This window comes from Miscanthus floridulus, unplaced genomic scaffold (genome assembly GCF_019320115.1).
Source record: "Miscanthus floridulus cultivar M001 unplaced genomic scaffold, ASM1932011v1 os_2127, whole genome shotgun sequence".
Classification (NCBI taxonomy): Eukaryota; Viridiplantae; Streptophyta; class Magnoliopsida; order Poales; family Poaceae; genus Miscanthus; species Miscanthus floridulus.
In genome coordinates, this window is record NW_027098114.1 from 1 (window position 1) to 16,941 (window position 16,941).

The following is a 16,941-nucleotide window of genomic DNA, read 5'->3' on the forward strand; positions in this document are numbered from 1 at the left end:
GTCACTATATGTGGCTAACACTGCAAACAGAACATATATCTTTTTGACAGGTGAAAACAAAGACATCATTGGTAAAGAGAGGTCATGGAGATCCACCATGAGCACAGCAGTGAAAAACATGACTCCTGCCTAAACTTTCATATAACGCTAGTCACCTTCGTCGAATCATGGGCACACCGGCTAACAACCCATTGTCGATGTATAGAATTCGAAGTCAGCACTAAGCAGGTAGAAAGGAAGTCCACTACAAAATGTTCTAATACCGAACTCAGTGGAAGCTTATAATTCCACAGGTAAACACTTTTTACCCTACCAACCACAACACAACTCACAAATTGTTGCCTATATAAGCGTAGCTACCCCATGCACCAATGCAAAACCAACCGATCTGCCAACATGGCACCAAGAAGAGCTTCCACGCATGCGGAAGCACTCATCAAGATGACATGCATGGACGCATGGTGGCACTCGCCATCGCGCTGCTCGCGCCATGCTGTGTGGCATCCTCGAGGTCACTGCTGCTGGTCTCCTCCTCATTCGCCGATGCACCGGAAGGCAGCCAGCAGGCCAGTGCTCCGGCACCGGCGGCGGTGCTAGAGCCGCAGCCGCCGGCTGCGGATGCCGCAGCCCCGCCGGTAGGATCTCCGGAGTCTGCCCCTGTCGTCGCCACACCGCCACTGTTGATGGGTCCCCACGGCCAGCACGTGAAGAGCAAGCATAAGGGCAAGGACCATGAGAAGGCAGCGCCACCGAAGTCCAAGCACCACCACCCGAAGGCACCGCCCAAGCACCACGGGCACCACGCGACTCCGGAGCCCGAGCCGGAGCCCGAACCGGAACCGGCCGTTTCGCCACCCGCGCCGCCGCCGGAGCCGTACACACCAGGTGCGCCGGCGGCCGACAGCCCCCACGGCCAGCAGAACCCACCGTGGCCGCGCTCGCTGGGCACCGGCCACTGGCTGCCGCTGCCGCCATTCCCGCTCCACCTTCCGCCGCTGCCTGCATGGCCGCACCCGCAGCCGCACCCATGGAACAACCCGTGGCCGCCCCTGCCTCCGTTCCACCCGCCGCCATTCCCGGCGTGGCCGCACCCCGGCCCGGGCGGCAAGTGGCCGCCGCTGCCGCCGTTTTCGTTCCACCCGCCGCCCATGCCGGCATGGCCGTGGCCTCGAAATCCAGGAAACCCGTGGACGCCGCCGTCTGCGTCCTTGCACGGCAGCGATGGCGTCCCTGCCACGACGGTGCAGCAGGACCCCAAGAACTGAGTCATCACTGACGCATGCGCGCGTGCTCTTTTGCCCGGATAACACGAGAGGAATTTTATATTACTATAGTCAATTTGTTTCCGCTAAAGGAGAGATTGATCGATGATCGCATACGCTGTAAAAGTAATTATGATTTGTGGTGATTTGATCAGGCTCAAGAGCCATGATTATGATATGAATAAAATCAGACGAGAAGTTTAAAGTTCTTGCGATCATCCCTTCGACGATTCCAGGAAAAGTATAGATCATCCCTTCATTAGAATTCAGAAATTCAGTACGGAGTAGTTCTTTTTCTTCCCTGATGGAGCGACAAGGAGAACGCATAGCATTCAATGATTGCCCGAGATCCGAAGCCTTGCCGGACGTTCTCTGCTGCTGCCTCTAATTGTATTTCTATCTAGGCTTATTGGAGTGGCTTTTTTTACTTAGTAGCTAGCGTGCCCATGCGTTGCTACGAGACAACTTAACTTTTGTACTAAACACGAGGATCGCACGATATGATAACAATACTGTCAAATTAAATACCGACATTAAAGTGACATTTAATCCAAAAAGTAAAGTTCGTGAAATTAACACGGTCACGAAAAGCACGGCGTCGCAGGCTCACTAACTCTACTGTATAGATCTTTCTTTGCATTGCAATGGGAACAAATAATGCCTGTTGTATTGTTACAAAAATGATAATGCAAACATGATGTTCGGAATGTCAATATTACAAATTAAATTTTGCACATGGCTAAAATTCTCATTGATGGTTTGCAATCATCAAGGTATGTATTTATAGTATTGTACATTTGTGCATACGCATATAAAAGTTCATATCACCACCACTACTCCTCCTTAACCTTTTAGAACTAGCCATCTCTTTGAATTATCAGTTTGCTTCATACAGGATTGGTATACCAAAGCCACATTTCTTCATATTTTAGATAATAACGTGCCTTCAACTATATGCGGTGTGGTGTGCGGGGGGCTGTGCGTTGCAAAGGGAAAAAATTAAGGCTGTGTCGTCCGTGGTCAACTATTCTTATTTCCTGTTGCCTTAAATTTGTTTTGTTCTATCCATATATCCACTGTCAATACAAGGTTCGATCATGAAGACCAAATTTCAGGACTAACACTGTACACGTCAAGAATTCTCTATTGTGAAATAAGGCCAACAACGCTCCAATCCTAGGTTGCACAAAATCTGGCAAAATAAGCATTCTAAGCCAAAGCTTCAGTTGAGTCCACATGTATTTATCTCATGTGAAATAAGGTCGGCAAGACTCAGTCCACAGAATACGTCAAAAAAGCATTATAAGCCAACAAAGCTTCAGAGTCTATAGGCACTTCGTTCATCAGTTCAGTACTATAGCCAGAAGGCGGCAAGCAATACATGGCTATCACAGAGTTTCAAGTCACATGCATTGCATGATAAAATAAGATAAGACCTGCAATGGGAGGATGCTTGTACAATCTATTTGTTTTGGTAAAGGGCGATATCCCAGATGTGCCCTTCGCCACCTCTGCCACTATCTCTTCGGTCGCCACAGTGGAGGCCGAGGTGGCATTCCACCAGGCTGTTGCCTGTCAAGAGAATAACATGTTGTCACAAAGTGCAGATATGTGCTCAACATGCGTTGAGCTTCGATGGTGTTGTAGAGAAATGGTCTTACAGGACATAGCCAAGGCGAGCATCGTGAAGCACCATCGGCATCATCCTCGTTCTTGCCTGTGCTGGTCCGCTTACATATATCATGGGCTGCCAAAAAATATTATGCTAATAAAGAAAAATAATACATTGCATTCATATATATGTGATTTGTGATTGTCTACACGGTTAGGTTGGACTACCATATATAAGCACCATATGGATCTCCCATATAGGCACCACCATACGGAGGAAAATGACCCTCATGATCTAAAATAAAAAACTTGTGTCACACAGTTGTATGTGCAAGCTGAGAAACAGCCTAGTAATCAGTATAGGTACCAATACTCCATTTATACCAATACTGAAATTGGTATATCAGCAAGGTACAAACTCCGGTACTGAAATTAGTTAAGTGAAAAACAACTTCATACTGTATCATGCGCCCTCGTTGACCTTGAGCATGTGACTGAGGCCGTTTGTGGCACTACCGAGCTCGTCGATGTTGAACACCCGCAAGCGCTGCCGCTCCACTCCTTCGACAGCTTCTTGATGCTGTCATATGTGATAAATTCAGCTAGGCTCATAAATATCTTCATTTTATAACCCAATATCAGATTACACCTACAGTCTGCAAACACGCATGCTGTTGGTGACAATGTACAGGAACAGAAATTGATCAAGACTCACAGGAGCTCCAAAAAGTTCCAACAGTGTTTTTTTCAAAAACAAAAAAAAGTTGCAACAGGGTAACAGCTAATATAGTTGTCCATCTAGGCATCTTACAATGTCCATCCATAATTGTTAGTTTTCTTACTATATCGTTTTTGTTCCTTCACTATCTGTCTCATTTGTAGAAAAGCATTTATATAGTACTAAAGAATGATAGGCGGATTCTGAGCAATCCATAGTTCCTTTGAAAAACATATATAAGGTCCTAATGAATATGATTCCCATCCCGACCAACAATAGTTATACGGTCTGCAGCATATGAAACTACAGTTTCTACCATCATAAAGCATGGATCCTTATAGTCCTTAACATGAGGATTTCTTTAATGTCCTGTATTAATAAAACAAATAATGTTTTGGTTCACAATAAGTACTTGATTAGATAGAATAGAGGTCAGTTTCACTGGGACGTCTTGCCAGATTTTCCATAGTAGGTTCTTTACAAATGAGTAACTTAAGGAGTTGCTTACTAAATTCAGTTAAGATAAATTTGTCCCAGTAATAAACCTATTTGTACCTAGACACCATTAGTTTAACTGAAGAATGTTGAGCTACTGTTCTTATAATAAACCTGGGACAACTTGGAACAACACTGCCACACTCTATTTTGTCGAAGAACTCAAATGAATTGGAGAGGATTGAAATTTTGTAATTCACCTGTTGAGGCTGGAGTTCCATCTGTTCCTGTATGAACAAATCAGGCGTTGGCCATGTAGCGTTGAATGTAACATTGGCTGTCATGTGGGGCCGCCACTACAGCCGTCGGCCTCGGACACGAGGAGCGGCCAGGGCATCTCCCAAGGGCACGCATGGCCAGGAGTAGCCCGAGGAGGCTTAGGCGGCTGGGTGCTTTAGCCATTAAGGCAATTATGAAGTAGTTGAGGAGATTAGAAGTTAATAGCCAGTAAGAAGTTAATGGCCGGCATTACAATCAATGGAGCGGAGCTCCTATATGTACTCCCTGAACTCAGTTGAATGAATCAAGCAAGAACAGTTATCCCTAAACCCTTCCTTTGCTATTTTTATTCTCATCCCCTGCTGCTCGGTAGCCAGGCAAAAACCCTGGCACCGTTACCTAGTTCTAGCTATGAGTTGAGGAGCCAAGGGCCTCCTACCTTGGGCACCCAGGCCCTTGACAACCTGGTATCAGGATTTCGGCGATCTTCTTCCACCTCCGCTTCACAAAACCACCCAGCCACCACCATGCCATCAGCCCCTGCCTCGCCGACACACTCAGCCACCTCCGCAACATCTCCCATGGCCGAGCCATCCAATGCCGACTTGGTCAAGCTCATCCAGTCGCTGTCCACCTCCCTCAACAACCTTCAAGAACAAGTCGCCGCCCTACAGCAGGAACGGCCACTGACGTCTTCCGGCTCTGGTTCGCGAGGCTCGGACCACGGTGACCACCATGGTGACCGCCCACCTCGGTTCTAGAAGCTGGACTTTCCCAAGTACGACGGGAAATCCGACCCACTGGCCTTCATCAATCGTTGTGAGTCCTACTTCCACCAGCAATGCATTGCGGCAGAAGAACAGGTATGGATGCCGTCATACAACCTGGAAGGCGATGCCCAGATGTGGTTCATCCAGGTGCAGCAAGACAAAGGCACGCCATCGTGGCGCCGCTTTGCCGAGCTTCTCAACCTCTGTTTTGGGCCGCCGATACACTTCAATCCTCTGGGCGACCTGACGGCGTGCAAGAGGACAAGCTCGGTCATGGAGTACTAGGAGTGCTTCGAGGCTCTTCCTCCCCGCGCTGGCACGCTGTTTAAGGCGCAGCGCTTTCAGACGTTCACTACGGGCCTGCAGCCACCGCTCAGCCTCGACGTCGAAGTCCACAACCCGCAATCCCTCGTCATCTCCATGAGCCTTGCGCGCAAGCTCGAGCTCCATGAGCAGTACATCGCTACCATGGCGCCAGCCCTAGCCATTCCACGGCCGCCGGCCCGCAGTCTCTTGACGCCCCCCACCGCAGCTGGCTCTGCCTGCGCCACCAACCTGCGCTGCTCCGGCACCTCTCACCATCGAAGGCCGGCCTATGAAGCAGCTGTCCTAGTCTGAGATGGAGGAGCGTCGCCGCCTCAGCCTCTGCTTCAACTGCAACTAGAAATTCGGCAGGGGCCCCAACCACGTCTGCCAACGCATCTTCCTCCTTGACCTGGCCAACACCGACGACGAGGAGGATTCCACGTCGACCGCCACCGATGTCGACGACCCGCTCATCTCACAACACGCAATCGCGGGCGTCTGCACCAGTGAGACCATGCAGGTCCGCATCTAGTTAGGCAGCACGACCCTGCTGGCCCTGCTAGACTTAGGATGGACCCACAATTTCCTCTCCAAGGAAGCCACAGCCCGCACCTCCCTCCACCTTCTTCCCCACGGCAACATTAAGGTCACTGTGGCCAACGGGGAACGCGTGCCATGCCCTGGCCTGTACCACGCCACCACTTTCTCCATCGATGGCGAACACTTCACCACTGACTTCTTCACACTACCCCTGTCCGGCTACGACGTCGTTCTTGAAACACAGTGGCTAGCCTCTCTCGGGCTGATCCTATGGGACTTTGGCGCGCTCACCATGTCCTTCTGGCGCCGAGATCACTGGTGTGCTGGAAGGGCATGGCCGGACCCTCCAGCCCTGCTCTACGGGCCTGCAGCAATGATGATCTCCTGCCAGCCCTTCTGGATGAATTTGCCACCATCTTCACTGAGCCGTTTGGCATGCCGCCGCCTTGATCCTGGGACCACTGCATCAACCTCATCTTGAGGTCCGCGCTCATGGCAGTCAGGCCCTACCGCTACCCCACCTCCCGCAAGGACGAGCTGGAATGCCAGTGCACAACCATGCTGGCCCAAGGGCTCATCTAGTGAAGCACCTCGGTGTTCTAATCCCCGGTCTTGCCCGTGAAAAGGCGGATGAAAAATGGCGCTTCTGCGTCGACTACCGTGCCCTCAATGCCATCACGGTCAAGGAAGCCTACTCGATTCTGGTGGTCGATGAACTATTGGATGAGTTGCACGGCACCCGGTTCTTCACCAAGTTGGATTTCCGCTCCGGCTATCATCAGGTTCGCATGAACTTAGCCAACGTGGAGAAGACGGCGTTCCGGACTCACGACGGCCTCTATGAGTTCCTCGTCATGCCATTTGGGCCCTACAACGCCCCGGTGATGTTCCAGGCGCTGATGAAGGACATTCTGCGCCCATTCCTGCATCGCTTTGTCCTTGTCTTCTTCGACGACATCTTGATCTATAGCGCCTCCCTGGCCGAGCATCTCCGCTATGTCCGCGCCGTCCTCACCGTGCTCCATCAACACCGCCTGTTCGTCAAGAGGTCCAAATGCACCTTTGGCATCAACTCCATTGCCTATCTAGGGCACATCATCTTAGCCAAAGGGGTGGCCGTGGACCCTAAGAAAGTCCAAGCCGTCGCTGACTGGCCACTGCCCAACTTGGCGTGTGTGGTCCGTGGTTTCCTTGGGCTTGTGGGATACTACCGCAAGTTCGTCAAGGATTTTGGCGCCATCACCACCCCCCTGACGGCACTGCTGAAGAAGGATGGGTTCACCTGGTCCGAGGCGGCGAGCATGACCTTCACCGCCCTCAAGACAACCATCACGACTGCGCCGGTGCTGACCTTGCCCGACTTCGCTTAGCCATTTGTTGTTGAGTCTGATGCTTCGACACACGGATTCGGGGCCATTCTCCTCCAAGACCAACACCCTGTGGCGTTCTTCAGTCACCCCGCCATGCCTCGGCACCAGTCCCTGGCAGCGTATGAACGGGAATTTATTAGGCTGGTGCTCGCCATCCGCCACTAGAATCCGTACCTCTAGGGTCACCGATTTCTCGTACGAACAGATCACTTCAGCGTCAAGTTCCTTTTGGATCAGTGCTTGGCCACGATTCCACAGCGTCATTGGATGGGCAAGCTGTTGGGCTTCGACTTCTTCATGGAATACAAGGTGGGCAGCACCAATATGGTGGCCGATGCCCTATCCCGCCGTGACACCGAGGAAGCACCGATCTTGGCCCTCTTCAGTCTACGCTTTGACTTCATCGAGCGACTTCGCTAGGCCAATGATCAGGATCCCGCGCTGGACACGATCAATGAAGAGATGGCCTCCAACTAGCGCGCGGCTCCCTAGTCCATCGTCGATGGCTTGATGGCGTTCTAGGGGCACCTCTACATCCTGCTTGGAGCCCCACTCCTCCAGGAGCTCCTCGCCGTAGTTCATGACGATGGCCATGAAGGAGTCCAGCGCACGCTCCATCGTCTCTGTCGTGACTCCACTCGCCCAACCTACGGGCGATGGTCTAGGACTTCATCCGCGTGTGCGCCACCTGCCAGCGCTACAAATCAAAGCATCTACACCCAGCAGGCCTGCTCCTCCCTCTACCCATGCTGACGTCCATGAGGATGAACATTGGGATGGACTTCATGAAAGGCCCTAATATGGCTAGAGGGGGGTGAATAGCCTATTTAAAAATCTACAAGATCACTTGAGCAATTTGATTAGTATGACTAATAGTGAAATGCAAACTTGCTCTAGCTCTACAAGGATTGCAAGCCACCTATACAACAATTCTAGTTACTATAATCACTAGGCACACAAATGGCTAAGTCACTACTCACTAAGAGCTCTCACACTTGCTACACTAAAGAGCTCCACTAGATGATCTTAACCTACAAAGCAAGCTCTCAATTCTAGCTACACTAAAGAGCTTGCTACAACTAGTTTGTGGGAATATAAACGAGTGAGTAGGGTGATTATACCGCCACATAGAGGAGTGAACCAATCACAAGATGAATACCAATTCAATCACTGAGAGAATACCAACGAGCAAGAGACAACCATTTTTTTCTCTCGAGGTTCACGTGCTTGCCGGCACGCTAGTCCCTATTATGTCGACCAACACTTGGTGGTTCGGCGGCTAAGAGGTGTTGCACGAACCTCGTCCATGCACTTGGACACTGCTAGAACCTACCCACAAGTGAGGTAGCTCAATGACACGAGCAATTTACTAGAGATGACTTTGGTGCTCCGCCGGGGAAGGCACAAGACCCCTCACAAGCAACCAATCAAGGCCAAAGACAATTACCAACTCCGCTCAATGATCCTCCAATCACTGGGCAGTCTAGGTGTCGGCAAGCACCAAGAGTAACAAGCTCACAACCAGCCCAAATCACCCAACTAGTGCCACAAGATGATGCAACTCAATGCAATGCACTAGAGGCTCTCCAATCTCACTCAAGATGATGAAATCAAGTGAACAAGTGAGTGGAGTGTGTTACTTAGCTTCCAAAGGGTGTGCACAAGTGTATGAGGTGCCAAGAGAGTGGCCAAGGCCAGCCACACCCTCTATTTATAGCCACACAAGCAAATAGAGACGTTACCCCTTTGGAGCTAATTCTACGTGGGCACCGGACAGGGCGTTGTGCCACCGCCCTAGGGGTGGCGGTGCCCCTCCAATGGTCGACTCAATGGCTATTTTGACTAGCTATTGGGGCACCGGATAGGTGACGGTGGCACCGCCCTAGGGGTGGCAGTGACCATCCCAGATGTGCCCCCGAAATTAAGTCTCTGGAATATTAGGGCGGTGCACTGCTCTGCTAGTGGCGGTGACCATGGCAGTGACCCCCTGTGTCCAAGTCTAGAAACCCCAGCCTTGGGTGAAAAGTGGTGGTGCCACCGGATAGCCCATGGCGGTGCCACCGCCGTGCGAGTGGCGGTGCACACAGCCGTGTCCGGTGACCACCCCACCGGTTGCTTCTCTACCGAGCCTAGGTGGGCACCGCCCTAGGGGTCACAGTGCCACCAGACAGGGGGTGGCGGTGCCACCCAGGCACCTCCACTAGCTCACCTTGTTGCAAACTTTTGCGCAATTCGATCCACGTCAACTTGAGCTACTCCCCGCAAGCGATGCTAACTCTCAAAGTGTTTTCTCAAAACATGTTAGAACCAAGTTAGCATTTCTCAAAATATTTTCGATAAATATTTTCGCTTGCTCTCCGATGTGCACTAGGCCTAAATGCCATGCATGAAGTCCAACACTTAGTGGCACTAGATGACCGAATTGTCTAGTTAAGAACCCCTCTTAATAGTACGGACATCTACCCTAAATGTGATCACACTCTCTATAGTGTCTTTATCACCAAAACAAAATCCCTAATTATACCTTTGCCTTGATCTCCATAGGGTTTTGTTTTTCTCTTTCTCCTTTTCCAAGTTGAGCACTCATCATCACATGTGGTCATCTCATCATTTCATGTGATCAACATCATCTCTTGAGTGCCACTATGCTCCACACTTGGATGTACCAACCTAGCTCATGATCACACTAGATGACATAGGTTAGTACTTAGGTTTCATCAATTATCCAAATCCAAACTAGGGCTTTCAATCTTCCCCTTTTTGGTAATTGATGACAACCTCTTTACAAAGATATTCAATAAAATCTTTTTGGATTCATGTTGCTTGCCCAATCATATTTTACCATGTGTAAATGAATTTGGACAAGTACAACAAACCCGAATTAGTAGTATTAGCTCCCCCTACATATGTGCTAGAGTGTTTGGTTTGAAGCTCGCACATATGCATAGATTAGAATTATGGGAGAGTAATTACTACCAAAGATGCTAAAGTGTAAAGAGTTAACCTTTGAAGCGTGATACCAATTGGAGTTGCATTTTTAACACCATCCTTAGCACCATGATTTGCTAGATTTCACTTGAAAAACAAAGACAAACTAGATACCTCATGAGATCAACATTAGAAGCAAGGTTCTAGTACCACTTGTAAAAGTTCAAGGAATATCTAGCTATCCTATGCATGCTAGTTTTTCATTTCATCAATCATTTTCTATGATCTAGCATACACCACACAAGCATGGATAGGGAATTTAAGAACTTGTGCCATGCAAGCAACCATATGTAATGCACATTCAAATGCAACATACAAGTTTGTGAGCTTGCTCCCCCTGCTTGTGTGCTTCAAATATAATTGATTTCCTTACATTTCATTTGTTTGTTTGCTCCCCTTATCTTACTATCTTTGTGAATTTCTCTCCCCCTTTGTCAACAATTAGCACAAAAGGTGAGCTCAAATTTTAGATAGGTTGGGGTGAAGCCATGTAAAATAAGGATCATTTTACCAATTTGGTTCAATCTAGATCACTTGCAAAAGATATTTAATTCAGTTTGATCCAAGGGCAAGCTTTTTCACACCTCCAAATAAGGGTTATCATGCACCATGTTGAGTTAAACACTTATAGCTCATTTTCTAGATTAAACACTAGGTTCACAAGCCCACAAACATGTCATATGCTACCACTAGATCATTTCAAGCATACAAGCAATAGTGGTACCATACAAGCATCCAATTCATTTGATTTTCATTAATGAGCCTAAGACATGTGAGGAATGACTAGATGCATTAAACAAGTCCTTAGCAATGGATGAATGACATGTCAATCAACTTTACCTTGCTTTGCTCGAAGGAGGGGCATGTCATATGTGGTGTGCATCAACACATATTGGAGAAGTCAAGTATGTTCAATTCATTCCTTAGCTTGCAAAACCTCTTCTCATCAAGTGGCTTGGTGAATATATCAGCAAGTTGATCATCGGTGCCCACACTTTCAATGCAAATGTCCCCTTTTTGTTGGTGATCTCTTATGAAATGATGGCGGACATCAATGTGCTTTGTTCTTGAATGTTGAACCAAATTGTTGGTGAGCTTGATTGCACTCTCATTGTCACATAGTAATGACACTTGCTTGAACTTGATTCCAAAATCACTCAAAGTAGTCTTCATCCAAAGTAATTGTGCACAACAACTACCGGCCGAAATGTACTCCGCTTTGGCGGTTGAAAGTGCTACACTATTTTTCTTCTTTGATGACCAAGATACAAGTGATCTTCCTAATAGTTGACATGTGCCCGATGTGCTCTTTCTCTCAACTTTGCATCCCGCATAATCGGAGTCTGAATATCCAATAAACTCAAATCTAGCTCCTTTGGGATACCACAATCCAATATTTTGTGTATGCTTCAAGTACCTCAATATTCTTTTGGTTGTCTTCAAATGGCTCTCTCTTGGTGAGGCTTGGAATCTAGCACACATGCATACACTAAACGTCACATCCGGTCTTGATGCGGTCACATAGAGTAGGCTTCCAATCATAGACCAATACATCTTCTGAAACACCATGTTGCCACTAGCATCACTATCCAAGCTTCCATTTGTCCCCATTGGTGTACTATTAGCTTTAGCATAATCCATTCCAAACTTCTTGAGCATGTCTTTGATGTACTTGCTTTGACTCACAAATGTGCCATTTTTCAATTGGTTGATTTGAAGACCAAGGAAGTAACTAAGCTCTCCAATCATGGACATCTCAAACTCACTTGCCGTCATCTTTCCAAACTCCTCACAAAAGTCTTGATTGATTAATCCAAATATGATGTCATCAACATAGATTTACAACACAAACAAGTTATTGTCTAGTTTCGTGGTGAAGAGAGTGGTGTCAACCTTTCCCATCTTAAATCCCTTAGAGAGTAGGAAATCCCTTAATCTCTCATACCATGCTCTAGGTGCTTGCTTCAAACCATACAATGCCTTTGTTAGCTTGCAAACATGGTTGGGCTTATTCTCATCTTCAAAACCGGGAGGTAGCTCAACATACACAAGCTCATTGATGTACCCATTTAGAAATGCACTTTTCACATCCATTTGGTACAACTTGATGTTATGGGCACAAGCATAGGTTAACAAGATCCTAATTGCTTTCAATCTTGCAACCAGGGCATATGTTTCTCCAAAGTCAAGACCTTCAACTTGAGTGTAACCTTGAGCCACTAATCTTGCTTTGTTCCTTACAACTATCCCATCGTGATCTTGCTTGTTCCGAAAGACCCACTTGGTTCCAATCACATTATGATCCTTAGGCCTCTCAACTAACTCCCATACTTGATTTCTTGTGAAGTTGTTTAGCTCTTCATGCATAGCATTTACACAATCAACATCCAACAAAGCTTCATCTATCTTATTAGGTTCAATGGAACACACAAATGAGAAGTGTTCACAAAATGATGCCAATCTTGATCTTGTTTGTACACCTCTTAAGATATCTCCAATTATAGAATCCAAAGGATGATCTCTTGCAACATTTGTTGGTTGGAGCACTTACACTTGATTGCTCGCATTTGATTGATCATTTGGTTGAGATGATGTACTAGCCACTTGTTGATTTTCCATTTGAGATGATGAACTAGCTTGACTTGTATCAACTTACACATTTGAGTTAGAGAGCACTTGATCTTTGTCATCTTCAACTTCAATCACCTTTCTAGGCCTTATATCACCAATATCCATATTCTTCGTTGCATTGACCAATTGAGTGCCTCTCACATCATCTAGATTCTCATCTTCTTCTTGGGAACCCTTGGTTTCATCAAATTCAACATCATGCACCTCCTCAAGAGTACCACTAGCCAAATTCCAAACTCTATAAGCTTTACTAGTAGTTGAGTAACCAAGCAAGAAACCTTCATCACATTTCTTCTCAAACTTGCTCAATCTTGCGCCTTTCTTCAATATGTAGCATTTGCAACCAAAAACCCAAAAATATGCAATGTTGGGCTTTTTTCCATTCAAGAGCTCATATGGTGTCTTCTCCATCATAGGATGACAATAGAGGTGGTTGCTATAGTAGCAAGCCGTGTTGATTGCTTCGGCCCAAAATGAATGACTCACATTGTACTCACTTAACATTGATCTTGCCATGTCAATCAAGGTTCTATTCTTCCTCTCAACTAGGTCATTTGATTGAGGAGTGTACTTGGCCAAAAATAGATGTCTAATCCCAAACTCATCACACAAATCATCACTCTTGTGTTCTTGAGTTCACTTCCATTGTCACTTCTCACTTTCTTGATAGTTGTTTCAAACTCATTGTGAATTCTCTTGATGAATGTCTTGAAGGTTGAAAATACATCACTCTTGTCAACAAGAAAGAACACCCAAGTATATCTAGTAAAGTCATCCACAATCATAAATCCATATTTGTTTCCACCAATGCTAGTGTATGCGGTTGGTCCAAACAAGTCCATGTGCAACAACTCAAATGCCTTAGATGTACTCATCATGCCCTTCTTAGGATGTGTCGATAGAATATGCTCGGCAGTCCACCGAGGGGTATCCTGCGATGGTAGATTTGTCGGTGGGGGTGTGCGTAATCAGGAACCAGATGGTGACACAAGGCGCAGAGACAACAATTTAGACAGGTTTGGGCCATCTGATCGACGTAATACCCTACGTCCTGTGTCTTTCGTGTATTGTATTGATCTTGCGTTGTATGTAGATGACCCCTGCCTCTCCTTATATACTCTGGAGGGGTAGGGTTACAAGGAAAGTATCCTATTTGGTACTATACAATAGCTCGCGGTGCACGCCGAGCAGCGCCATGCACGCCTTGATCTTGAGGGCTGGGCCACCTCTGATGGTGCGGCCCATGTCTTGTCTTGTGGGTACCGGGGGGCATACCCCCACAGCTAGTCCTCGAGCCTGACAGTAGGTGACGTAGTCACGTGGTTCCAGGGTCAGAAAGTAGAAGACCAGCCGAGCAGGTAGTCAATCCCTGGTCATAGCCTCGAGATGAGAAAAGCGCCTAATATGGCTAGAGGGGGGTAAATAGCCTATTTAAAAATCTACAAGATCACTAGAGCAATTTGATTAGTATGACTAATAGAGAAATGCAAACTTGCTCTAGATCTACAAGGGTTGCAAGCCACCTATCCAACAATTCTAGTTACTATAATCACTAGGCACACAAATGGCTAAGTCACTACTCACTAAGAGCTCTCACACTTGCTACACTAAAGAGCTCCACTAGATGATCTCAAGCTACAAAGCAAGCTCTCAATTCTAGCAACACTATAGAGCTTGCTACAAACTAGTTTGCAGGATTGTAAACGAGTGTGTAGGAGGATTATACCACCGCATAGAGGAGTGAACCAATCACAAGATGAATACCAATTCAATCACCAGGAGAATACCAAGGGGCAAGAGACAATCAATTTTTCTCCTGAGGTTCACGTGCTTGCCGGCACGCTAGTCCCCGTTGTGTTGACCAACTCTTGGTGGTTCGGCGGCTAAGAGGTGTTGTACGAACCTCGTCCACACACTTGGACACCGCAAGAACCTACCCACAAGTGAGGTAGGTCAACGACATGAGCAATTTACTAGAGTTGTCTTTGGCCCTCCACCAGGGAAGGCACAAGACCCATCACAAGCAACCAATCAAGGCCAGAGACAATCACCAACTCTGCTCAACGATCCTCCAATCACCAGGCCATCTAGGTGTCGGCAAACACCAAGAGTAACAAGCTCACAACCAGCCCAAATCACCCAACTAGTGCCACAAGATGATGCAACTCAATGCAATGCATAAGAGGCTCTCCAGTCTCACTCAAGATGATGAAATCAAGTAAACAAGTGAGTGGAGTGTGTTGCTCAGCTTCCAAAGGGTGTGCACAAGTGTATGAGGTGCCAAGAGAGTGGCCAAGGCTGGCCACACCCTCTATTTATTGCCACACAAGCAAATAGAGCCGTTATCCCTTTGGAGCTGATTCTATGCGGGCACCGGACAGGGCGGTGTGCCACCACCCTAGGGGTGGCGGTGCCCCTCCAACGGTTGACTCAATGGCTATTTTGACTAGCTGTTGGGGCACTGGACAGGTGATGGTTGTACCGCCCTAGGGGTGGCGGTGACCATCCCAGTCATGCCCCCGAAATCAAGTCTCTAGAATGTTAGGGTGGTGCACCTCCGTGCTAGTGGCAGTGACCATGGCGGTGAGCCCCTGCGTCCAAGTCCAGAAACCCCAGCCTCGGGTGAAAGTGGTGGTGCCACCGGAGCCATGGTCGGTGACCACCCCACCGGTTGCTTCTCTGTCGAACCCAAGTGGGCACTGCCAAGGGCGGTGCAACCGGACAGGGGGTGGCGGTGCCACCCAGGCACCTCCACTAGCTCACCGAGTTGCAAACTTTTGCGCAATTCGATCCATGTCAACTCGAGCTACTCCCCGCAAGTGATGCTAACTCTCAAAGTGTTTTCTCAAAACATGTTAGAATCAAGTTAGCATTTCTCAAAATGTTTTCGATAAATATTTTTGCTTGCTCACCGATGTGCACTAGGCCTAAATGCAATGCATGAAGTCCAACACCTAGTGGTACTAGATACCAAATTGTCTAATTAAGAACCCCTCTTAATAGTACGACCATCTACCCTAAACATGATCACACTCTCTATAGTGTCTTGATCACTGAAACAAAATCCCTAATTATACCTTTGCCTTGATCTTCATAGAGTTTTGTTTTTCTCTTTCTTCTTTTCCAAGTTGAGCACTTGCTCATCATCATGTGGCCATCTCATCATTTCATGTGATCAACATCATCTCTTGAGTGCCACTATGCTCCACACTTGGATGTACCAACCTAGCTCATGATCACACTAGATGACATAGGTTAGTACTTAGGTTTCATCAATTATCCAAAACCAAACTAGGGCTTTCACTTCATCGAGGCCTTGTCACGCGTGGGCGGCAAGTCAGTCATCCTCACCATTGTTGATCGCTTCAACAAGTACTGCCACTTCATCCCGCTGGCTCATCCCTACTCAGCAGAGTCCGTGGCACAAGCTTTCTTCGCCGACATCGTACGTCTGCACGGCATCCCACAGTCCATCATCTCCGACCGTGACCCTATGTTCACTTCGCTTTTCTGGAAGGAGCTCATGCGCCTCGCTGGCATCAAGTTCCACATGACGATGGCGTTCCACCCATAGTCAGACGGCCAGACCGAGGCTACCAACAAGGTCATCGTCATGTATCTACGTTGACTTATGGGCGACCGCCCCCGCCAGTGGCTGCATTGGCTGCCATAGGCGGAATACATCTACAACACCGCCTACCAGTCCACGCTCAAGATGATGCCATTCCAGATCGTCTACGGTTGTGACCCGCCCTCCATCCGTTCCTATGAACTAGGCAAAACCCAGGTCGCCGCGGTGGCCAAGAACATGGCGAAGCCCGACGAGCTGTTGGTGGATGCCCGCGCCCGCCTGGAGCAGTCCCAAGCCGTCTACAAGCGCTTCTATGACAAACATCACCGCGACGTCCGCTACAATGTCGGGGACTGGGTTTGGCTCCGCCTCCAACAGCAGCATCCCTTCCGGGGGTCACCAAAGGCAAGCTGCGGCCTCGGTTCTATGGGTCGTACCGCATCGCAGCCATCGTCAACGA

General features: G+C 47.9%; 1 pseudogene; it reads left to right on the forward strand.

The window, feature by feature from the left end:
- The first annotated feature begins 363 nt into the window (after nucleotides 1–363).
- Nucleotides 364–1,265, forward strand: LOC136534642 (uncharacterized; annotated as a pseudogene).
- The last annotated feature ends 15,676 nt before the right edge of the window (nucleotides 1,266–16,941 follow it).